Genomic DNA, 13,482 nt, shown 5'->3' on the forward strand with positions numbered 1-13,482 from the left:
ACCCACATTCCTGTTAGCTTTATGAGACCAACTATGGCAAGAAATTCTCAGTGAAAAATGTAGATGCAATGGGGCTTCTGGAATGGCCTCTAAGAATAAATAATAATAAAACAGATTAAATTCCTATTAATAACTGTTTCAGATAACACTCTGCTAGAAATTGCCCTCGTGTCTATTTGCTTTACAGGGTGCAAGGGTTGATGGGAGGGTAGAAATAAAGAATCTTGGGCATGTTACTGAGATTCGAGCTTGTTTCTGGTGTCAGGATTTGGAGGGAACTCACACAGGTTCCGGGGCTCCTTGTTTAGTCCCCATCCCCTGGGGCCTCAGAATGCCCAAGGAGGAGATGCGGATACATCTAAGTCTTATCTTGCTGAGTAGAAATTCCAGGAGGCCTTTGTAGAAAAAATCATGTGCTCTCAATAGAATCTGACCGCCTAGTCCTTAAGAGCTGGAAAGAAGGACCAGAGGAAACTGAAGCCCAGAGAGGGGGCCCCGGGAGTGTCTTGCCTGAAGCCACACAGCTGGGTGCTGGCTGGATCTCGGCTAGATGCCATGATTTCTTGTAATCTAGATCAGGGATCTTTCTCATAACTACCTGTTGCTTCAAATTCTCTACTGGCTCGCTTTGATGTGGGGAATGCTAACCCTGCTGCCAGCTGTAAGACTTGTTCCCGATCCTGGGTGATTTTCAGGTTTGGAGACGCCAATGCAAAATGAAGGGCTTGAGTGTGAAGCTCCTGGAAATCCAGCCACCACCTGCTAGCAGTGCCTCCGATGTGCCAGGCACCATACGTGGCTCCCAGGCATCTGGGGCAGCATGCATTATTTTATTTGTTCTTCACCCAAATACTGTGATGTAAGTCTTCCTACTCCCGTTGTCATGGGAAACAGTGAAGTAACGTGTTCAGGATGGGTCAGCCAAAAAGTGGCAGATCTGGGATTAAAATTAGGCGTGTGACTACAGAGTTGTTGTTTTTTCTTCCCCCACTTACCCTGTGAATAAGAATCTTAAGAAGAAACTGAGTCCCCAACATTTCTCGGAATCTTGGGAAACTCCATAAGGGTTAGGCTAGACAGGGACATTTGTCTGCTTGGTAGAAACACAGCTGTCCCATTGGGAACCTGATGTCCTGTGGCTTCCACATCCTGGGTTCGGGGGCTGTGTGGAAGAGGATGCAAGTGGCCAGCCACCAGGCTAAAGGGGCCTGGCTGCTTCTCCTTCCCCTGGTCCCAGGAACCGTGGCCTCACCCAGCAGCCCAGCTGTAGTGGGCAATGGGGCAAGATCACCACCCAGGCCAGCATTGGTGCAAACTGCGATGGCTGACCCCTGAGGCCAGGTGGGTGCAGGATGGACGTCCGTAATTACCAGGGCCCCATATTTGGGGGTTCCTGTTGGCAGCCCCCTGAGGTAATTCTTAGAAGACTCTCTTGGTGCCTCAAGGCCAGTGTAGGGCATCGGAGGTGGAGGCTCGGCCTTTGGAGTGGACAGCCTGGCCCTCTGCAAGGCTGTCTCTGTTTTCCTCAGGAAGGGGCTCTGCCCACCACACGGCATCCTCCCACCCGGCCCTCCCCTCCGCCCCCTCCACCTTATATAATGGCACATTATACAACATCGCAAAGCAGGTGGTATTTTTAAAGACAGCAAGTGAGCATTTTTTTGGCCTAAATTTGGGAATGAAACAGATGGATTTTTAAGACTCTGGGCTTTTCCTATGAATAGTAACCGTTGTTCTCCTCTGCTTTTAAACACCAGTTTCAAGACCACCTCCAGCAACCAATCAGCACTCTGTTATTTAATTATAACAAAATTCTTAGCCCTGTCTGCTGCTGCTCGGACAAGTGGGGGGCACTGGATCAATTTCTGGAGCCAGACAGACTTGCCAACAACAATTTTCCTTTTCCCAAGGGGCCTCGGAGGCCTGGAGTGGGTCCCAGGTTCCTCCTCTCCAGCCTGCTCAATGTGGGCTCCCTGACAGCGAGTTTGAAAGGGTTATAGAGAGGCAGATAAAGGCCGCGCTTGTTGCAGCCTTCCCTGACAGGGCCGACCCCCACGCCAGTGAGCTCATGCCTGCCTCATTATGGCTGGTGCCAGATTTTTTCCATTAACAGGTAATTGAGTAGAAACTAAAATAAGCGAAGTTTGTTTCATCCCTTGGATTTTCTTGCTGGGATTTGAAAGAAAAACACTTTAGCATCGTTAGTGGAGGAGTGTCCTTGAAAACGTATTTATGTTTTCCAAGTGATTTGTCGCTTGGTAGGTGTAATTAGCCTGTCCCCGGCCTCTCCCTTCTTGTTTTTATTCTTTAAGGGCCACAGTGTTCAGCGAATAGGAGCTGGTTTCCTGGGCCCTTCGCTGTCAGACACCCTGTTTTAAGAGTGGATAGGTTAGGTATGCTCGCCGTAGATAACTAGCTTTTCTCTCTGCTCGCTCTTTCGCTCAAGTGCTCACGCACCTGGAGAATCAGCAGGGGCCTGTGGGTCACGCAGCCTCAGGTGCTACCTTTGAGGCCCTGCTCGCCCCTCCTGGATGGTGCCTGCCTCCCTCCACCTTTGCACCAGGTAGATGGCTGAGGGGCAGAGGGGCTTTCTCTCACTGTATCTCTCTGCAGCTATCTTCCTGTGTGCCCAGTCCCAGGTTTTAATTTCACAGCTTCTTCTTCCAGGAGCAGATGCTGAGGACTGACGGCGCCTGTCTCAGCTCTGGCTTGTGTTCCATTTCATGGAAATTCCCCATCACTGCCCAGCCTCAAATTCCCCGTGAAGTCCGGAGCTTCAGATGAGTTTGTGAGAAACAGGGAGAGAAGGAGGGAGATGGGGCAGGCGTGGGGGCATGGTCTCCACACTTGGGAGTTTTCATTTCACCTGGAGCACCCGAGCATCTTGTTTCCATCGTGAACCCCACTGAGATTCTGGTAAGTGCTCATGACTGTCACCCCAAAGAAAATGTAGATTCTTGGACACAAACAGCATGCCGCATATGTTTTCCGTCATTTCATGAGCTCCAGGGTAAGAATCACTGCACTAGCCATGCAGGGCAAACGAATCAATGTCATTAAAGCAAGTTGTTTTCCCCCCCTCCCCCACCCTCAGAATGATCCACTCTTTCACACACCTGATAGAGAGGTCTTTCTAAGGGAAAGAAGCCTCCAGAAATGTGCGACTTTCTGGTGAACAGAAACTTAGTTCATCTGACTGCATTCATTTAGTATGAAACCCATAATAATTATTGTTACTGAATATTCATATGTCCCTGCTTTGTGCCCCACAGGGTGCCTTTACAACGAGGATAAGATCCTTGCTGGCCTAAAGCGAACATTCCAGTAGTGGGGCTTACGGACAGACAATAAGGATCACACAAAAGGGCGTAGATTTCAGTAAATGCCTCAGGGAGGTAAACACCTGAGCAGTAACCTCCAGGGGTCAAGGAAGGCCTCTCAAGGAGATGCTATCTTACCTGAGGCCTGAAACATGAGTTCTCTCTCTGCTCAAAGTTAGGGTCCTGAAGCCATCCCCCTTAGACCCTCACATCACAGTGCTCAGGCCTTTAAACACGTCTCATTGGATCCTCATGGCCTCCAAAGCTTTGGTAGAGACCCCATTTCACAGATGTGGATACTGAGGCCTGGAGCCACCTGTCCGAGGCATGGGAGTAAGGAACCAGAACTGGTGCTGGGCCTCTCAGATCCCCAAGCCTGTGTTCTTCCTTTTTTTAAAAAATAGCTCTATGGAAGTATAATTTAGATACCAGAAAACTCATTTGTTTGAAGCGTACAATTCAATGCCTTTTAGGAAATTTACAGAGTTGTGCAACCATCACCACAATTCAAGTTTAGAACATTTTCATCACCCCAAAACCTCCGTTTTGCTCAGCTGTAGTCACTCCCTGTTCCCACGCCCAGCCCCAGGCAGCTGCTAATCTACTTCCCTCCTCTGCGGATTTGGCTTTTTGCACATTGTATGTACATGGAATCATACGACACATGGTCTTTTGTGTCTGGCTTCTTTTACTCAGCACAGTGTCTCAAACATTTTTTCATTATCATCCACTCCTCCCCCAAGGAGAAAAATTAAATGTAATTTAAATTCTCCTTAAAGACAGAAATTAAATACCAAAAAACATGAGTTTGTCCAGTAGGCTTGAGCTTTGGAGGGCTACAAACCACTATAATATCTAAGGAGATATATATATATATATATATTTTATATATATAAATATATTTTGGTCTCTAAGAACCAATTTTCTCCCCCTTAGGGGAAAAAACCATCTCCCTTGAGAATATTTTTGAGGTTCATTCACTTGTAGTGTGTATCATCAGTAGTGCTGTCCTTTTGGTGGTTGTAGAGTGTTTCATTGTGTGGATCTGCTGTGTTTTGTTTATGCATTCACCAGCTAATGGACCTTACTTTGGCTATTAAACACCTGGCCCTTTAAACACCATGCTGAAGCATGCAGCCCACTCCCCATTTTAGGAAGAGCTCTTGGGCATCTCAGCACCACTCCTGGGGAATGGGATTATCCTCAGTGCAGTGTCCTCATCTGTAAATGGGAGGTGATCATCCCTAGGCTGCAGGGCTGCAGTGACGATGACCTGAAATAGTATCTGCTTGGTGTCGCTTAGTAGATGACCACAGCTCAGTTCAAGTTCAAGGCCCTCTGTACCTCCTGCCCCTTTCCATGGGAAAAGGTGCCCCCTTTGAAATTTGCCCCACTCAGTTTCCATCCATGTCTCCATGGATTATGTAGTGTCTGACTTTATTATTTTCCCCTTTTTTTCTGGTGTTATTCAAATCAATCCCAACATGGCTTCTTAACAGGAATCTCAAGTATTTCTCTCCTTTGGTGCTTGTCTTCTGGTCTCTGTAATTGGCACATTTCCAGGGACCAGTTGATTTTATCTGCTACTAAAACATGGGGCCTCTTGTGGGGTAGGGGTGCATGTTGATGCTGCAGTCAAAAGAGCACTGGACAGAGAGTCCAGAGACTGTGCTTCAGACCCAGCAGGGCTGAGTGGCCTGGGCCAAACCCCAGAGGTATTTTGAATTAACTTCTCCTTTCTGTAAAAGGCGTCCTCTTTACATACTCTGGCCTCACAAAATTATAAACAGCAAATGAGAAATCAGCTTGGGAAGTGCCTTAACTTGGCAAGGCCCACGGGTAAAGAAAGACGCTGCTGGAGCCCCATCGGGGGGTCCTGCCCAGTGATGCTTTCCTGTCTGCTACGGGGGACCGGGGTTGTTGGTGGGGTGTGCTTATGGTGCCCCTGTGCAGCTCCCTGGCCTGCCACAGTGCCCAGGGCTTTGGCTCCTGCTGCTTCCCTGTAAGATGTGAAATAACTCAAAGCAGATATTGAGTCCAGTGTGTCAGGGCAAGAGGGAAACTTCAGAGCTGGCCAGAGGGAGCCTTGCCCTGAAGGGAATGTCCTCCTGGGAGGGCCCGGGGATGCCCAGTCGGGGGAGGGGCAGCAGGCAGTTCCCTTGCACACTGTAGTTTTCATCCCACTCCAGCCTCCCCCTCCTCACCCCCCTGCCATTTTTCTATTTCTTTATTTCTTTTCTTTCCTTTTCTTTAATTTTTTTTTTTTTTTGGATACAAGAGTCTCGCTCTGTCACCCAGGCTGGAGTCCAGTGGCACAATTTCGGCTCACTGCAACCTCCATAACCTGGGTTCAAGCAATTCTCCTAACCCAGCCCCCCGAGTAGCTGGGACTACAGGCGCGCACCATCATATCTGGCTAATTTTTATATTTTTAGTAGAGACAGGGTTTCACCATGTTGGCCAGGCTGGTCTCAAACTCCTGACCTCAAGTGATCCACCTGCTTCGGTCTCCCAAACCATTTTTGTATTTCCATTGATCAGACCTGCATGGTAGGGAACCAGCTAGATTTGTGATCTGAGCATAGGGGTTAGGAGAGGGAACTCTGGATTCAGACTGCCTGAGTTTGAATTTCAGATGAGTAACTTTTTGGCTGAGCAGCTTGGACCAAGTTAAGGAACTTCTCAAAGTCTTGGTGTTCTCCGCTGTAAGAGGGGACAAAGGCACCACCTACTTCTAGGAGGCTCAGATGAGGCCACAGTGCTTAGGCCTGAGGTTAGCACTTCGGCCTGATGAGCTATTATTACTATTTCTGTTGCCTTGAGTTCTCTAGGGCAGGAGAGAAGAGGACCCTGATCAAGAGCAGCCTTCTGGGAGGGAGGAGGCAGTTGCCTGCATGATGTGTTTTGGAAAACCACCAGACTCAAATTTGCAGATCACTCCCCTGGCCTGAGATCCCCTGCAAGATTCATTCAGTGTGGCCCTGAAGGCCTTTCAGCCTCTCTGCACCCCTGTTCAAAGGCAGTTGTCCCATGGGAGGACAGCTTCAGCCTTTTCAGCCTTCACAGCTGAGTCCCAGAGACAGGGGCCCTAAGAGAATACAGGTGGGTGCAAAGGGAGATAGGGTCCCCAGATCCAGGACCTCATCCCTCCTGGCCCCAATCCCTGAGCCCAGCATGGCCTTCAGGATCAACTATTTGGCCCTGAATTATTCTCATTAAAGGCAGATATTGGAGCAGATTGTTCATCAAGGGTCTTGGAGTTGAAAATGATATTTTTTCCTAATAAGATATTTTTGTTTAGAGAAAGAGAGGAAAAAATAGGTTGAATGAATGAACACAGTCACACATGCATGAATATCGGGTCAAGCAGCTCAGAGTCTGTCTAAGCTTCGTACTTGCATATAGTTTGTCTTCAGAGCAACATGCCATTCCATTTCTTCTTCCTTTGTCACCATGGTGACTTGTTTCAGAGGGAAAGTGGCTTGGTCCAGTGACCAAGGAGCTGGGCCAGATCACCCTCCAACTAGTGTACCAGTAAGTATTTAACAACTAGCGCTTAGGGGAAAAAGTTCTGATTTGTGGCATTTGCCAGTTTCTGTGGTGTAAATACTCCACTGTGGCTCTCTATGTGACATTACAGTATGTGCAGTTGGGAAGAGATGCTCAGAAACACACTATTATCCAGTATCTCTGCCAGTATAGATACAGTAATCATATAAAACCTCGGGCATAGAGAATAGTAAAGTTATTACGGAGAGATGAGTTTTGAATATTACTTTTGCTGTATTTATTTGTTAAGTTTATATGTTAATTTTAATTTTAATTTTAAAATTTTTATTTATTTATTTTTGAGACACAGTTTCACTCTGTTGCCCAGGTTGGAGTACAGTGGCACAACCTCCGCCTCCTGGGTTCAAGTGATTCTCCTGCCTCAGCCTCCCAGGTAGCTGGGATTACATGTGCGTGCCACCACGCCCAACTAATTTTTGTATTATTAGTAGAGATGGGGTTTCACCATGTTGGCCAGGCTGGTCTCGAACTCCTGACGTCAAGTGATCACCCGCCTCAGCCTCCCAAAGTACTGGGATTATAGGTGTGAGGCACCACTGCACCCGGCCTCATAAGTTAACTTTTTTAAAGCTGGCTTGCAAAAAAATTACTGAAAAGTTAGCCATCAGCTCTCAAAAGCCAGTATGCGCTGGATCTGGCATGCTACTGCCCCCAACTCTTGGGCTTGTGGGAGCCCGTGGAGACTCTGCAGAGGAGCTCTAGAGCCTTCCCTTTGCCAGTCTCTGGAACGTTCCATTTAGAGGACAGCCCCTCTGCATGTCCCGCCAGGATGACTGCCCTTGTTGACAGTCCTGAGTCTGCAGGATAAATGGAGCTTAGCTCACCTACAAACGCAGCCTTTGCCATGAACTGCTTCCTCCAAAAATGTGGCGGCTTGTCCTATCTGAGTCTGGACTTCTTCAGAAAGAAGACTCAAAGATACTCACTTTTCAGCCTATTCACGACGTGAGGAAATTTTAGCAACCCTCACAAAGGGAGATTCATGTGAAAGGAAAAGTGCTCAGAGGTCCAAAGAAATCAGACTGGGAATCCCACTTTTTTTCAGGGATATTGAAGAGAAGTTCCAGGGGCCAACTCTATTCTCCTGACGTCCCGTCAGGAGAGCAGGGCATTGTGGGTAACCCTCTTGCAGACAAGAAGCAAGGCTGGGCCTGGCCATGAGAGATGCCGGCGGGGAGCCCAGGCTTTCAGGCACCTCTCCCCCTTCCTCACCCATGACTCCCCGGGCTTCCGCCGCCCATTGGAGCATTATCCTGGAAGAAAGCCACGCGGGCTGAATGAGCGGCATCTGCTTTCTGAAGGAGCCGCTCTGCTGCCCCGGAGACTGCCTGGCTCCTGGCCCTGGATCATTGTGGAAGGACAAAGCTGACACACACAAAAATCCCACGACAATCTCCTCTGGGCCCTTTCTTCTTTATTATTGTTATGATTACCTTTCAAACACTCCAGCTCCTTGGGCTCGTTATCTCTGGTGAGGCCTTTGGCCAAAGTGTGTGGGGGCCACCTCTCCCTCCTTTGCACCCCCTCACCCTCATGGGCCCGGCGTCACTGCTGTCTCTTTGACAAAATACATAAAACTGATACTGATCGGTTAACATACATGACATCTTTAAACTTTAATCCATTTTCCCTCTCTCGACGCGGCGGGCCGGCCTCTGTAGAGGTGTCTGTCCATTGTTCCCTGTCAAAGCCTTCTTGAGTGGGTTTCCCACTGAGACACTTTTGTGTGAGTCAAATCAAGATGATAGGTAGCGGAGAAGAAAAAGCAGAGACGAGAAGGTTAGCCCCTCATTTTAGACTTTAAGAAAAATCTGCCAGCAGGTGCCAGTCGGAGTGGGTAACGCACATGAAAGGCCAAGTCCAAGCTGGGTCGCCTGTGTCACAAGAGGAGTTTTTCAGGGAGAAGCACACAAAACACACATTGTCGTGGTCGCACACAGAGACATAAATTTAGGAACATGCTCACCCTTCGCCTGAACATAGTTAGCTCTGATAATGAGGAACAATGAGCCGGAATGAAGCCTCCTGGATCGAGTAGCAAGAACATTGACACTTGCTTATGCTCCCATAAAAGTGGCTTCCCTCCTCTTCCTCCTGCCATCCCTCCCCCAGGGCCAAATGACCCTCCACCACACACTGCTCTCCTTCCACACCTTTGCTTGGTGGAAGCATAGAAAGGACACGGAGCCAACAGGAGGCAGAGGACCTCTGTGGCTTTCCTGGCTCTTCCATATTGGAGAAGAATCCATTTTGGCATCTGAAGTCCGTGTAGGGGAAAGTTCAATATAGGATGCGTGTTGCCTGATGGACAAGGTGTGCAAATATGGATTCTCAAGATGGCAGTGGAAAATTGAGACAGGAGAAGGGGAGGCAGAAAGGTGAACTAGCCAAACAGAAGGCTCTGGAATCAGGCTGCCTGGCTTCAATCTGGTTCTACTACTTCTGCTACATTTAGCTGTGGGGTCATGGTGAATTGTTTCATTCCTAAGTGCCTCCCTTTCATCTTCTGTTAGATGGGCTAGTACCAGCTCACAGACTTGGCAGCAAGATGAAATGTCTATCAACCACATAGCACATAGAAAGTACTCAGTATGTGTTGACTGCTATTGAACCAATTCCCTGAGATAAAAAAGAAAGCAGCTGATAAGACTGTGAAGACCTAAAACTGTAGGTCCTATGATTCTCATTTAATTTTCTCATTCATTCTTGAGATGGTGAAATGATCCCCTTCTCACAGAGGGAAACCAGGGTCTAGGAAGAGTGAATGACGTATCCAAGGTGACACAGCAAATAGTGACAGGTGAAGGAATATGACCAGGTCCCCCAACTTCAGGGGATCTGGCCCTGCAATTCTCAAGCATGGCAGAGTCAGTGGCCTGAGTATTAGAGTAAGGATGACTGTATTTTCAGACAACTTAGAAATATTGGTAGCAACAGGGGTTAAAAGAAAAATGATTTGAAAACTTCAGTTAATTAAAAAAAAAAAAAAAGCCAATTCCTCAGAACCTACCGTTTTCTACATCCTGGTGAGTCCAGATCTCTTGGTAATTGAGGCTCAGACCAGATGGTCTCCAGGGCAACCGGTATCGTTGTTCAGCACAGCGGTTAAAAAGCTGGGTCAAGAGTCAATCTTGATTCTGCTGGTGGACAAGTTACATCTCCTTGAACAGCTGATTTTTTTTTAACGATTACAAAAATTAAGGTTTAATATGCATATAGAAATAGTCACCCTTTTTGGTGTACAGTTCTGCAAGTTTTGATGAACATATATAATGGCGGAAACATCATCACAATAAAAATATATAGGCCAAGTGCAGTGGTTCATGCCGGTAATCCCAACATATTGGGAGGCCAAGGCAGGAGAATCCCTTGAGCCCGAGAGTTCGAGACCAGCCTGGGCAACATAGGGAAACCCTATCTCTACATAAAATTAATAAATAAGATAAAATTAGCTGGGCATGGTGATTCCAGCTACTTGGGAGGCTGCAGTAGGAGGATCACTTGAACCTGGGAGGTGAGCCATGATTTTGCCACAGCACTCCAGCCTGGGAGATATACATATACACACACACACACATACACTATATATATACACACACATATACATATGTATACATATACATATATATACATATATACACATACGCATATGTATATGTGTGTATGTGTATATATGTATATATATCTATACACATAAATATGAGTGTGTGTGTATGTGTGTATGCATATATACATATATATAGAGAGAAAACATTCCCCAAAACCTCCTAAAATTCATTTCTGCCCTACCTCCAGCCCCTGGCAGCCATTGATCTGTTTTCAGACCTTATAGTTTTTCTTCACAAGGGTGTCATATAAATAGTCTTACAGTATGTGGTCTTTTGATTCTGTTTTCTTTTACTTAGCCTAATGCATTTGAGATTGCCCACATTTTTATGTATCAGTAGTGTGTTCCTTTTTATTGTTGAGTAATATTCTGTGGTGTTGAAGAACTAGTTTGTTTACCCATTCCTCAATTGAAGGACATTTGGGTTATTTTCAGTTTGGGGTGATTATGAATACAGCTACTGTAAGTATTTACATATGGGCTTCATTCCATTTAGATGAATACCTTGGAGTGGGCTTGATGGATTTTACCATCTGTGTCTGTTTGACTTTCTAAGAAACTGCCAAATTGTTTTTCAAAGTGGCTGTACCACTGTGTGTTCCCATCAGCAGTGTAAGAGAGTTCCAGTTGCTCTGTATCCTCATCAGCATTTAACATTATCCATTTTTAAAATTTTAGCCATTCTAATAGGATGTGAAACTTGGCTTTTAATCTATACAATGGGGACTGTAATTTCGTCTTCATGATATTCTTAGGCAAGGCAGCTGACATGTCCGTGTAAAGCACCGAGCATGGTGCCTGGTGTGCAAGGAAGGTTTGCCACATGCGAGCTGCATTATTTATTGTTCTGTCTAAGCCCAACATTCTTGCATGTGATAGATATTGTACATTATCCTTCTCGAAGTCCCCTTTTCTGCATGAAAACATTAGTGTGTATTGGTCCAGAATGCTACAGAGCTCTGTGAAGAGACCACTTTGTGTGTCTGTTTTAAAATCAGGCTCTGTTTTGTCTCCCTGGCTCTCTGCAAAGAGACGGAGCAATGGCTGCTGGCATCGGGCCAGGCCAGTCCCAGAGAGCTCTGAAGCCAGGCTTTGGTGAGCAGGCCGTCCGGGCAAGCCCTCCTGCCACAGCCTGAAGCCTGGGGGTTTTTCTTGGCCTCCTCCCACCCCTGCTGCTGGGCTTTCTTGCTGGCCTGCCCTGCCAGCACTGAGCTCCCAGCCAGAGGCACAGGGGCACTACACACACGGTTCCCTATTAAACACAGATCACCAAAAAAAAAAAAAAAAAGCAAAACAGCAAAATGAATCAATCTCTGGGGGAGTTGGCCTTGGAGGTCTCGTGGAGGGAAACAAACCATACAAATGCTCCTTTCAAAGCCCAGCTGAGTTGTTGGCCTCGTCACAGTGGTCACTGCTGGAGGCTGGAGATGGTGACGTTTATTCTCCCTTCCTGACAGCAGCCCCACAGAGCCGTGTTAATGTTCCAGGTAGCTCTGATACTCAGCAGCAGCCCAAGTTTCCAGGACTTTGGGCATTCTGGCAGCAAGCCCAAAGATATGACATGACAGGCTTAAATAATCCAGGCAGCGAACCTGAAGAAATATGGGGTGGACCCAAAGACATCAGGAGGCTGGCCCAGGCACGAGGCAGTGGGTCTAGGTAATGCAAATGGCAGGCTTAAAGAGAACAGGCTGCGGGCCGAAAGATATCAGACAGCGAATGTGCCTAAGGAAGCCAGGCAGTGAGCTTAAAGAATTCCAGTGTCAGGAACAAAGAATGCAGGTGACAGGTCCAAAGTAGGGTTACATGGCACTGCTTCTATGGCACTTTTGCACAAATTAGAAAAAGTTGCCCCCTCTGAGCAAACATAGCTCTGCAAGTGCCCTGTTTTGATGGGCAGAACATTCCTGTAGTAGGACACATCATGTTTAACCCATGAGACAGCCATGGGTCCAAGGCCCTTACCTTCCCTGTCACTCCCCTGGGTTCCTTTCCAAGTAGATTTTCACGGCCATCAGATGCACCTTACCTATGAGTTAAGCTCTGAGCAGGCCCTCCGTGGATCACTGGGATTCTCTTTCAGAGACCATCATTTCATGGTCTCTGGGGGAGGAAGGCCTAACAGGAGGAAAGCTTGAGCACCATGGGAAGGAGAGGCTGAGCCTGAAGTCCTAGTAGCACAGGGAGTGCTGTCAGCAAGAGAGCACCATTTCCAGCCTCCTTATTTGTCCCAGGAAGAACTGAGAACCAGGGATGGAAAAGACCTGGCAAGGACCACACCATCCCTTGCTGCCAGATTGCTGAGGGAGACTGGGAGGGGCTGTTCGATTGGTCAGGGGGTTGGATGTGGTGCTACCGAGAACTGCTGATCTGAGGGCCAGCAAGCTACCTTTACCATTCAGGAAGATACAGGTGGATTTGGGAAGTTTTGGAGTAGGCGGCAGGGAAGCAAAACTACAAAAGAAAGACAAATTGACAACTTGAACCTCCCTTGCTTTGGCTCCTGGAACCTACGCTCTCTTAGTTTTCCTCCCACTTCTCTTGCTGTTCCTTCTCCGTCTCTTGGCTGGCTGCCTCCTCCTTTTGTAAACTTCCCAATATTGGAGTGCTGGGAGCTCTGTCCTGAACGATTTCCTCTACCTACACATTCTCTCTCTCCAGGCAATCTCATCTAGACCCATAGTGGTAAATGTCACCTCTTAGTCAATTTGGGCTGCTATAACAAATTACCATAGCCTGGGGGGCTTAAACAACAAATCTTTATTTCTCACAGTTCTGGAGGCTGACAGGTCCAAGATCAAGGTGCTAGCAGATTTGTGTCTGGTGAGGGCCCTCTTCCTGGTTTGCAAATGGTAATCTTGTGTCCTAACATGGCAGAGAGCAGAGAGAGAAAACAAAAGACTTCTCATGACCTTCATAAGGGCATCAATCTCTCTCATGAGGGCTCCACCCTCATGACCATAATTAGGTCCCAAGGTCCTCACC

Source organism: Pan paniscus, chromosome 8 (assembly GCF_029289425.2).
Source record: "Pan paniscus chromosome 8, NHGRI_mPanPan1-v2.0_pri, whole genome shotgun sequence".
NCBI lineage: Eukaryota > Metazoa > Chordata > Mammalia > Primates > Hominidae > Pan > Pan paniscus.